The 12,620-nt window shown below is 40.8% G+C and overlaps 1 protein-coding gene across 3 annotated transcripts in view; it reads left to right on the forward strand.

Annotated features, from left to right (window-relative positions):
- Positions 1-12,620, forward strand: part of AP3M2 (adaptor related protein complex 3 subunit mu 2) — a 59,149-nt gene that overhangs the window by 14,460 nt on the left and 32,069 nt on the right. The gene's annotated exons all lie outside the window — the stretch shown is intronic.

The raw sequence follows: 12,620 nt of genomic DNA on the forward strand, positions 1-12,620 counted from the left end.
GGGAAGGGAAGGAGAAAGGGAGGGAGAGAAACATCAATGTGTGGTTGTCTCTCGGGTGCCGCCAACTGGGGACCCAGCCCACAACCCAGGCATGTACTGTGTCCAGGTATTGAACTAGCAACCCCCTGCTTCACAGGGCAGCTCTCAATTCACTCAGCTGCCCCAGCCAGGGCTGGTTGAGTTAATTTTGATCACCTGGTAAACTTGTCTGGTTTCACCACTGTAGAATTAGTATTTTTCTCTTTGCAACTAATAATCAATCTATGGGGAGATACTCTAAACTTTCTGTAGAGGTTTTCTAGTGAGGTAAACAGTTCTACATTTTTTTTAAGGCACAAGCTACCAAGTCAAAGTTTCCATCTGCTATGAAATCTAGTATTGCTCGCATGAGATATCTAGTGTAGCTCATACGGCACCTACCTCATCTTGGAGTAGATTTTTTCTGGAACTAATCATTTAAGTAAACCTTTTTAATTAAACATTTAATTGCCCTAGGATACGGATAGAGCACGGCCATTTGTTAATGACTTGACAAAGGCTACCCCTCCCAATACTCCTTGCTACAATGCCAAGGGAGAAGGAAATTTTCCATAAGGACCCTGATTCCTCCAGGATATTGAGACCCCTTATGCATGCATTCCCCCTCTTTGGGGTATAATGTTAGAATATTTCAGCTGTATCAAGTTAGGCCTATCTGAAATCCTTCATCCGAAAAAGATCTGAAGTTGCTTATGAGGAAAGGGGAATCAGAACCCAAACCCAGTCTAGATTATCAGGGTGGCAATGTGCCCAGGAGCATTGTCCTGTGGGGCTGGGGGGCTGGACATTCCTCCTGACCCAGCCATCCAGGCCTTGCAGGTGAGTTTAAGCTGAGGACCTATAGCAGTGTTGGAACATGAAGTTAAGAGCCGGTACCTGGAGAGCCCCAGGCAGGGAGTGGGCTCTGCAGTAGTGAAAATGGGCATCCCCAGGGGCCAGTCAGGGTCTCCAGCTTTCTCTCCAATAAGGTGGATTACTGTGAGTATTAAAGGAGCATGATGAATATGTGCACTGCACTGGTGTAGCTGGTCATTCCAGCTACACTGTTTTGGTTTTCTTTTTTTTAATGTGGCTACTTTAAAGGATTTACTTTTATATCATGGGGCATACCTAGAAGAAGGTTATCTTAAGGTAAGATAGAATTCTGAAAGGAATTCTGCTGCCTTTGTTTTACACACATTTATAATCCGATAGGGTCTGCCTGGTATAGATCTCCATATTTAACAACACCTGAAGCAACTCTAGCTTTATAAAATCGAAAGATTGTTTGATGAATAAAGACCGCAGGTTTCCAGCAATAAGACTAACTAGAGGGTCTACAAAGTATCTAAAAAAGCCTGCCAAAATATTAAAATTAATCATTTAAATAAATGGATGCATTTGAAGAATTGAGGTGGAATTCTTTTGATGCCAGGAACAAACCAGCACAGACGTCTGTGGAAGGAAGGAAGTAAACACTGAAGCTACTGCAGAAAGACCCACGGTCTCTGCCCTGGGGCACGGGGACTAGCATAGGGTTTGTGCAGGGCAGAGAGGCCCCAGCCCCAGAACTCAGCAATGGTAAGCCTTTGATCTAGGACAGTACACACCTAGGAGAGGCAGACAGTAACAGTAATAGTTTCCACATTATCTTTGTACCGAACTTTTTTTTTAAAGAAAGAAAAAGCCTCCATTGACATTTTGTGGCTACTAGCTTTTTTTTTTCTTTCATTTTTTTAGGGTTTCTGGTCCAATTTTGACTTTTGCGTGTCCAGAAAACCATCACCCGAGGATTTCACCTTAGAGCAGACCAGATCGCCCTGACAGTAGGGCTCAGTTGGTTGGGCGTTGTCTGGCAAAGCGAAAGGTTGCCAGTTCAATTCCCATCAGGGCACATGGTTGCAGAGTCCCTCCCCAGTTGGGGCACATACGGAAGGCAGCCAATCAATGTTTCTCTCTCACACTGATATTTCTCTCCCTCTCTTTCTCCCTCTCTTCCCTTCTCTCTAAAGTAAATAGATACAGTCTTAAAAGAAGAAAGTGATAAAGCAGCCCTGGCTGATGTGGCTCAGTGGTTGAGCGCAGCCTGCGAATCAAAGTGTTGGCGGTTTGATTCCCAGTCTAGGGCACCTGCCTGGGTTGTGGGCCAGGTCCACAGTGGGGGACACGTGAGAGGCAACTGCACATTGATGTTTTTTCCCTCTCTTTCTCTCTCCCTTCCCCTCTCTAAAAAATGAAATACATAAAATCTTTAAAATAAAATAAATAAACAATGCAAAGCAGATCTGTAGTGCTGTAGATACCTGGCAGAAGCATATACAACATTCCTGGAGGAATGTACCCTCAGCCTAGGCCTGGGAGAAACTTCACAGAGCAATTTAAACAGAGATAAGCCAACAACCCCAATCATGTAATACACAAGGAAATACACAAGCCATCATGAGGAAGGTGCAGCAAAACACATGAACCAGTCCTAGAAAAACCTCAGTATGGGAATTATTAGATAATAGACAGATAAAATACAGGGCACTTAGTTAAATTTGAACTCCAGATAAGTAATGAATACATTTAAAGTAAAAGTATATTTCATGCGATATGTGGGACATACACTAAAAATGTGATTTTAAAGGAAATTCAAATATACCTTGGCATTCTGTATTTTTATTTGTTAAATCTGACAACTTTAGGTATAGAGGAAAATACAGTGGAACCTTGGTTCTCAAACTTAATTTGTTCCAGAAAGTTGTTTGAGATATGATTTGCTTGAAAACCGAATCATTTTTTCCACAGTAATGTACAGGTGTCAGCCTGAAAGGGTTGTCTTGTCTAGAATCAAAGTTTTGTTTGACAACCAAGACGCTTTTTTCATGAACAACTTGGTTGAGAGCCAAATTGTTCCAGATGGGAGACATTCAAGAACTGAGGTTTGACTGTATGTCAAATATGTAAGAAATAACAGAAGAAATTGGAAAGATGAGTAATGAGCAAGAAAACATTAGAAATGACCAGACAGATATGAAAAAGGAACAAATGAACCTTCTAGAAATAGAAAATATAAGAGTCAAAAGGAAAAACTAAATGGGAGAAGAGGGGGTAAGTGTATGGATATTGCAACTTACTCTGATATGCACAACAAAAGTTGGATTGGTGGAGGCATTGAGGGGTAGGCAGATAGCCAAATATGCCATAAGGCACGTGTAGTAAAATGTTGATCGTAGGATATAGGTGGTGGGTATATGGGATTTTAGTGTAAAAGTATTTCAACTTATCTGTGTTTTAAAACTATCATAATAAAGTATTGAGAAAAAAACAGAGAAGTTAAGCAGCATAACAGACAAAGTTTAAGCACTGAGCTTGGGAGATAAATCTGGAAAAATTTCGAATAACACAGCCCAGGAGCAAAAGAGAGAGAGATTACAAAAGGCTAGGCAGGTTATATGTTAGCCAAGTGAGAAATTGCCATCTGTCCTAACAGAGTTCTAAACAGAGATAAGAGACAGGAGGAGAGGCAATATTCAAACTAAAGCGGCTGAGAATTTTTCATACCCAATGAAAAAATCTGCAGATTCAGAAATTCCAAATGCATTCCAAAAAGGATAAACTAGAAGAAATTTACTTCACACTGAAGGAATTTCCAAAGGATATGCTTCACAAAGAATGAAAGTGATCCTAGAAAGAAAATCTGAGATGCGAATAATTGTGAAAAAACACTGGTTTTTGTAAAGCAGTAATACTAATGTTTGATGTGTGGGGTTAAAAAAATACTGAGATTGAACGAAGTGGCTGCACCACAACAACAATAGTAGCCTGGAAGGGGGTTATTGAAGTTAGAGATTATTTGGAGTTAAAGATGTTAATTATACTTTGAATTTTTTAAAGGTAGGTAGTCAAGTTAAAATTCAAAGCGTAACTACCATAAGAAAAAAAATTTTAATTTGTATCATTAAAATCAATAAAGAGCAAACTGGAAAGATTTTTGTAAAACTGTGATTTATTCTTTTTTCAGATAAAGAAACATATCCAAATATGTTAGTGATAATAAGTGTAAGTGAATGGAACAGTACAGTTAGTAATCATAGATTTTCAGACTGGATATAGCTGCCCAGTTCCCTCTCCCCAACTCGCCATTCAGGTAAGTGACTCCCACTCCCATAGGAAAGAGTAAGAGAGGGGCTGGGGACAGAGGGAGATTGCTACTCTCTCAGAGGCCCTATATGGAAACTGGAAGCTACAGCAACCCAACAACCTTTATTGTTTTTAGGTTCTAGATATGGTTCTTTCTGTCTTTATGTTACCTCATAAAATTCAGTAAGAAGTGAATTTCCAAAACATTTAAAAAGCTTTTATAAAGGGTAAGCACTAACCATACAGAAAATCTTAGAAAAATATCAGTATTCTCATACAGGAAAAAATGAAACCCTTGCCAAATACAATAGTAAGATTCTGAATTTATGAAGTTCTATTCCCTTCTTTGATTTCCTTTTTCCCATTCTTATTTACTAAATTCAATTTTTACAATTTCCAGGATAGTCGCATTTAAAAGCAATAAACAATATTTTCAATCATTAGTCAAAAACATTGTAATACATTGTATTTCATGATAACACTGAAATGCAAAAATGTCTTATGATATGTTTTGGAAAATAAAACTATAGTCAATATTATGCTTGATACTTCAGCATCTACTCACTTCGCCTCTCCCCAGCAGCAGTGGGGTTGGGGGAACTGAACCCAGCCTAAGAGGTGCGACCCAGATAGCCTAAAGGTGTTCTTATTTGGCTCCATGCTTTGCTCAAGAAGGGGCATTTTGCGCCATTTTTGCCAGTGAGACACTAGGAGAAGTTGGACTGAAGGTTTCTGGGAAAGTTCTTTCTCGTTCTAAGGGAGAATACTGGAAAGCCAGACTCATCCTCTCCCTGTGGATGTGACAAAGAAACATTTAGTCTCAACATTTACCAGGAACCATTCTGCTTCTGGACATCAGCAGCTAAAGTAATCAAGGTCTGTGTTAGTTAAGCCAATTTGCCCCCAGTTTTCTATTACTAGGAACCAAAAGGTCCCTAACTTGTGTAATAATTAAGCCTTAACATTGAGACATTATTGAAACACTCTACTATAAAACCACTGCTGAAAGAACATGCCCACTTCTTGACAAATTTGGAAAGCTTGGCAAAAGAACCACCTAGTTTGCATACTAATGAATTCAGAACATAACTTTCCCCTTCATGTTCAAGTGTATGTGGCAGTCATATGACAGGCGCTGGTATTTGTCTTCTCAATATCCGCTTCTCCTTCCTTAGTAACAGAATTCAGTTATGTTCTGGACAGCAAAATGTGCCCTTAAGATGACATATTCCAGTTTTCTCTGAATCTAGGGATACGATCAATGAGCTACAAGAAGTAATTGAGTAGGACTTGCAGAAAAGTGCTTCAAAAAGAGGGCAGACACTGACATGAGCCCTTTTTACTTCTTGCTCCCCGAAATGCAGACATGGCGGTTGGAACTCCGGGAGCCATTTTGGACCATGAAGGAAACTTGAAAGTAAAATTTTCAACATACTCTTTTCAAACCTATGCCTCTTCTCAAGAGCCCTACCCTCTCAGGATATGATAGTGCCTCTTACTTCATAGAGAATATTGGGCTTATTAAGAGTGAAACCCCTAAATGCCTTGCCTTATACCAACTGTCTTCTTTCCAGGGAGTTTCTTTTTCCTTCAGGAGCTAATCCTTCCACCTGTGATTTGGAGACAATTCCTCCATCAATCCAGAGAGCTGGGCTCATCATATCCCACCTCCACCTCTTGCCTCTCAGCGTATATAGGCATGCTCAAATCTCAGCCACCTATAAATATCAAGACAAAACAAAATGCTATGCTTCTTTGACCCTTAGTACACCTGTAGCTGTTGACCCTTTTCTGCTGCCCCACAGTCAAGCTATTTACTAAGAGAATATCCTACATTCATTGTAGCCACTGCTAAATAGCATTGGCGGCTATTTACTAAACATTTACTGTGTGCCAGATGATTTACATACATTATCTCCAATCTTCAAATCCATACCACAAAGTAGTGCTATTGCTCCTCTTTGTTATGAAGCAGGTAACCGGGGCTCAAAGAGAATTAAGTTACCTTGTTCTAGCTCAAAGAGCTAAAATGTGACACAATTAGGTTGGGAGTCCAGGTTGATTTGAATGCAAGTCCTGTTATTCTGTCAGTAGTTCTCAAACCTGGCAGGACATCAGCATCATCTAGAGACCTAAAACTAAACAAACCAAACCAAACAAACAAACATACACAAAAACAGGTTCTTAGGCCGCCACCCCAGATCTACCAAATCATAATCTCTCTTGAAGAGCTGGGAATCTGTATGTTTCAAGCTCCCTGAGTGAATCTGATCCAGCCAGTTTGATGTAGGTCTTCCCTGCACTGCCTCTCACAGTTGAGTGTTCCTCAGCTCATCCCAGTGTGGCCCTCGTTTCAATCCTCAAATCAAATTGCTCCTAGAGACCCCCTTGTGGCTAGATCTACTGGAAACTTCAATATTCGTCTTGCTTGACTTCTTAGTACCATTTGACAAGCTGACCAATTTCTAACTTTCTTTGGCTTCCAGAATCTATTTCTGCCTTCTTTCTGATCCTTCTCTCTCTGTCTCTGTCTTCTCTGTGATCTGCCCGCCTCTGGCCACCTCCTAAATGTTGACACCTCGCACCTCAGTATCTGACCTCACCCTCTTCTCAATCTAAACACAATCTGTGTTTCGTTGGTCTCATCCACTCCTGTGGATCTAATTGTTGTTTATGTATTAATGGCTCCCAAACTGGTATTTCTAGCCTCACTCTTGTATGCTCTATCTGTATGTCCACCTATGAGAAATTGCCAATTAAATATCGCTGAGGTCCCTTACACTCAACAGATGCACAGCTGAATTCATGATCTTCCTCAAACAACCTGCCCCCAGATACAATTATATTGATAATTTTAAAAAGTGTTAAGTTTGAAAAATCTAAGTTTTTGAGGATCAATGACACTTGCTTCCACAGGAAGAGTCTATAGTCTCCTTCCATTTTCCAAATGGCTGAAGCTCGGTGCTGTGATTGGAGGTGCCAGACCTGCTATGACAAGTGCCCTCACAGCATGATGATGGCTTTGGTGGCCTGGATAGCCACTGGCGACAAAGAGACCTTCCAGAGCTATAATACAGGTGATCAATGAACTATCTGCAGTCTTTCACCTTGAGTTAGGTACAGGGCCTGCTACTCCTGCAAAAGGGTTCTGATATTTCCTCAAATATCAGCCTTGTTTTGTTCCTCACAAACTTGGAAAAAATGGAGCTTTCAGATAATCGAATTTTTCCCCAGCATCAGATTAGAAAAAACTTTAAGCACATAGAAAATTTGACAGAAATGTACAGTGAACACCCACATACCCAACCTCTAGATTCCACAGTCAGAACTTAATTTTTATTAGCTACAATTAGTATTCGCCTAACCCTCTGAGTGACGTTGGATAGAGTGATAGCGCTACCATAATTACATAGGAAGTATTCTATTCCTACTGGTAAGTCCAGTGCTTCGTAAGAGTTCTGTACTGCAGCCAACTTCGTGAGTGCTTTAAACAAGCCAACACAGGTCAGCTGTTAGCTGGGTGGAGGAGCTTCTAGAGAGTTCTTCCCAGCTTAACAAAACAGAATTTCAAAGTCATCTGGCTTGCTGCCTAAAAAGACACCTACAGCTTCTGGCTCTTAGAAGCAGGTGCTGTCCATAGGTTTAACCCAAGACTTCCTGGTTGTGCAATAAGAAAGCAATCGCCACTGCTTTGGGCTCAGAGGGGACAGGGACAGTGGCAGAGAGGAGGGTGTAACTGGGATTCATATCCCCTCACACTGGTTTTCCTGGAAGTTCTACTCTAAGATTAGTGGCAACTGTCCGCACTCACAGTGCAGTGCTCTTCCCCCACGTGCTCTCTTCTACAAATTCACACAGCCTTCCCCATGGGTTTCATACCACTAAAGCCTTTAAAGAGAAAGGGGACTATAATTCCTTGAAATCTAAGGAAAGCAGTGGCATCATCCCTACCAAATGTGATATCACAAGCTACATATTTCAACTCTTAATAGTTGCTTCATTTTTAGCAAAACATCGTATGAGTATATCCTTGGCTTCTTTCTTTTCCTGGAAGGTCTTCAGTTAAGAACAGACTCCAAAACAAAGGAAATGTGTGCTCATCAGTCAGCTAGCTTCTCTCAGGGAGAAAAAAAAAAGCACTGTGGCTGAATGAAACCTATGTCTTTTCATTCTTATCCTCTAAGAACAGATACAATTTTCTCAGTGCTAAAGCCCTTTGAGGCAGCCCCGAACGTACGGTTTTGAGAAGGAGTGGATCGTGGACATGGACAACCGTGTAGTGATTCCTGGGGGTAGTTGGTATTAGGGGACTAACTGGTAATGGGGAAAATACAATAAAGTTTAAATTTAAAAAGAAAGAAAAGAAGTGGAATACTTGGATGGATATAAAAATAACACTTTTAGAATGGGCATCGTATTTTTAAATTGTAAAAGTCCTCTCCTCTTTTGTCTTTCTGAGTGCATGACCTTACCTCTAGACCATTTTTCTGCAGAGGGCCAAACGCTAAATATTTTAGTCTTTGTGGGCCATACAGTCTATCTTACAAGCACTTGACTCTGCCAAGGCAGTACAAAAACAGCCATAGACGACACATTAACGAATGAGCCTGGCTATATTCCAATTTTACTTACGGACACCTAAGTACAGACTGCACCAGTTATTCACCAAACGAAGACCTTCTGTTTACTCTGCACAACCAAGCTACAGCACGAGTTAAAGAATTACGGTTTATATACACTACTCTGTATACAACCAATGTTTCCTTAAATGTAGTCTGACTCTTAATAGATATCTTTTATTCAATTTGTGAAGCCACAGGATTAGAGAGTCATGTTGACCCTTTTTTTTTTCACCATAATTTAAAAAGTAACATGAAGAGGTTAAGAACACAGGTTTTAGAATTAGCCAGATATGAATTCCAATCCAGGCTCTCAGCTTTCTTAGCTGTGTGATATGAGGTAAATCGAAGAACTTTTCCATATTTCTTCATTTGTAAAAATAGGCTAACAGTTTGTCTGGAAAATGAAAAGAAATAATGCCTATCAAACTCTTTATTTTATTTTATTTTTTATTGTTCTTCAAGTATAGTTGTCTTCATTCCGCCCCCCATTCGCCCACACCCCAGCCATCCTCACTCCCCACCCTTGATCCTACCCCTCTTTGGTTTTGTCCATGTGTCCTTTGTACATGTTCCTGAAAACCCTTCCCCCTTCTACCCCCATTTTCCCCTCCCACCTCCCTGTCAAACTCTTAACACTGTTTTTGTTAAGGCACACAGTCAATGCTCAGTGGGTGTTAACTTAGCATTGTCCAATAAGTCTTTGCTAAGTAACGATTTTTACTTTTATCTGTGTGGAAAGATCATCCGTGACACTGGGGTTCAATAGTCCATTTCACTGATTATATACTGTTTTGTAATTAGGAAAGTCACCCTCATGTAATGTCATTATTTGTTTAATTTGGAAGCCCTGTGATTCATTTGTTATAATAATAGGTGAATTATGCAGTTGGCTCCCAGAGGGGTGTATTTTCCTGTTTGACTTGCCACTGTGATACCTTTACACATCTGTGACTACATGGTATTTGTGTGCGCGTGTATACTTTTAAATATTTTATTAATTTATTTTTAGAGAGAGGGAGAGAAACTTCGATGTGTGAGAGAAACATCCATCAAAACCAGGGATAGGCCGCAATCCAGGCTTGTGTCCTGACCAGGAATCCAACCGGCAACCTTTTGCTTTGTAAGATGACGTCCACCCCACTGAGCCACACTGGTCAGGGCTGTACATGTATACTTTTAAAAATATTTGTTAAAACATTTTAAAATAAGAGTTCCAACATCTTATGGATAATTCCAAATCTCATTTAATAGTGTTCAAGCAAATGCAATTTTAAAGTTCTCTTGAAAAGTTACTTATTGTTTATAGGTCCATAGGACAAAATTGAAAAAGTACAAAAAATTATATGATGAAAAGGAAGTTTTCTTCATGTCCCCATTAGAACCTCTATCCCAGTTGCCCTCCTAATAAGCAACCCCTTCCAGACACACACACACACACACACACACACACACTCTGTGTGTGTGTAATCAGAAGGATGTGCCCCACATTATTTAACCAGCCTCCAGGGACGGGGACAGACTTATTGGGTATTTCCAATAGTTTGTTCTTACAAGCAAAATTGCAATGGTGCCTTTTAAATCTTTGTACTGTGATTTCCTCCTTTCTCTTCCCACCAGCCTGAAGTAATTCTGTGGGGCTTTCGCGTGTCCCCTGACCCCAGATCTTAGTTAAGTATTTGTGGAGTTGCTGGTTCTTCTTCCAGCATTGCAGTCGCAAGTCTGTTCGTGTGCCTACTGGGGGCCTGGTGGGGGCCGGGCGTGTCGTTAACCGCGTGTCAGGGTTTGTGTGTCTGAGCAGCAGTGAGCGCACGTGTCCTACGCTGAATTCTGGGGCAGGCATGCGTGGGAGGGAGCAATTTTAAGTGCAAGTGGCAGCTTGTTCCTTTTGCAGTGCGTGGAGCCAAGGTGGCGTTGCGATCTGTGATATGTGGTCCTGGCCTGAAGCTCCCCAAAGACACTCTCCCAGGTCTGGGCCACTTGTCTCCCCACAACCAAGGGAGGTGTTTAAAGGTGTCTCTTAGGAACAGGCAAAACCCGGGCAGCCCGACTCCAGAACAATGGGTCCTTTCAGCCACCCCCTTTAGAAGTATGGCTCGTCACCATGACAACCATCCTATTATTTAAAGTCGGAGTGGGTCCCGCCCCAGACACTCTCCCCCAGGGCTCCCCTCCCCCTCCGACCCGCCGTATGGTGTGTGTGGCACTGGCAGCTGTTGTCAAAAGAAGGCACCTCTTTGTCTCCAAGGGATGAAAGACATTTGGTTTGCATCGCCACCCTTTCTCTCCGCCCAACTTTTTTCTCCGCGCACTGCACCCTGTCCCCCGAAGGTGCCCCTTGGATGCTAGAGTCCAGCCCCGCCTACCCACCCGTAGCTTAGGTATCAGTTTCCTCTGGGATCGCTCTTCCCAGAGCATTTCTGCCTTTTCCTCCAACTCTTTGAGTCACTAGAAGTCTTGCCTTCAAGTATAGTGGTCCAAACTAGGGGAATTCACTTTAGAAATCCCGGATTCCTGTTTTTCATCTCTGTTCTTGGAGTTCTAGTCCAGGCCACTTCTCCCCTCAGACCCAATAGCACCACCTTCTGTAGCCAAGAGCTCATTACCGAGTCTATCCCCGTTGTTCAAGCAAAAGCGCTTTGCCACGCTACTTTAGAAGTTGGGCCTGCCGACTAGAATAAGGTCTAAATGCTTAACTGTCTTAGGGATCTCCCACTCAAACAGCTGGACACCTTCTGGCTGAAGAAAAGACGACACAATTATATGAACAATATGACCTGTATTTTTCTGAGACTTCTCATTTAGAGTATTATTAAAATATTTTTTTTCAAGTTTTGTATTACTTTGAATGAATACCTAAAATATGATTTACTTTATTTTGCCTGTGGAGGCACTTTGTCAAAATTAAATTGAATACTGAGAAAACATCTTTGGCTGACAGTGTGTCTGGGATTTGAGGTTCAAAGAATATTGTCCCTGAGCCTGTAATCTGCACTAGGGATCCTAAGATTGGAACAGATGGTGTTTTCCAGACCTATCTGGAAATAAACAAGGTTCCAGTGGTGAAAGAATCAAGAAGGGGGAGGGATGCTGTGGAGAGAAAAATGCAGAAGCTTGTAATCACCAGTTGGGACAGAAGGAAAGAGGGAGCAAATCTGGGTGTATTGCGCTATTATGGAGATAAAGACACACTTCAGGATTCTGTGTGGGTGGGGAAAATAAGAAGTATAAAATGTTATCTAATACTAAAAAAGGTAGATGCTAGAGGTAGAAGTTTGAGAATAACTGTTTTAGACCTCATTGAGTCTACCTTTAAAAAAGCTTTTTTTAAAAAAAACTTAGGGAATTCTAAAAGAATGACAAGTAAAAGGGAAAGGAAGTTCAGCAGGTGACTGACAAGCGGTACATTTTTTCTGGTCTTTGCTTCCAGTTACTAACAATTACTTTTGATAAACAGGAAGCAGCCAAGTCTGGCACACAGGAAACAAGTATATGCAAAATGAAGGGTTTTTTTTTTTTTTCCATTTGAGAATAATCTTTATCAAAATACCTATCTAGAAAATAATAAGCATGTCATTCTGAAAACATACTCACAATCCAAGCTCCTGTGCTCCCCAACATCACTGAATAAATTGTGAGGGAAATTTTACCATTTTTCTGTGATATTTGATGAATATATCCCTAGTTATTTCAAGTGAGAGTCTCAACAGAGTATCACAATGTGAAACTCTAGTTATTTAAATTAGTGATTTTTAAAGTGTTTAAGATTGTTAACAAATAAAAGCAATTTTACCCTTCTGACAGTAATACTCATATCTGTAGTCTGATTTTCACCAGTAGATACATCATTTTATTTTA

This window comes from Desmodus rotundus, chromosome 13 (genome assembly GCF_022682495.2).
Source record: "Desmodus rotundus isolate HL8 chromosome 13, HLdesRot8A.1, whole genome shotgun sequence".
In the NCBI taxonomy this organism is placed as follows: domain Eukaryota; kingdom Metazoa; phylum Chordata; class Mammalia; order Chiroptera; family Phyllostomidae; genus Desmodus; species Desmodus rotundus.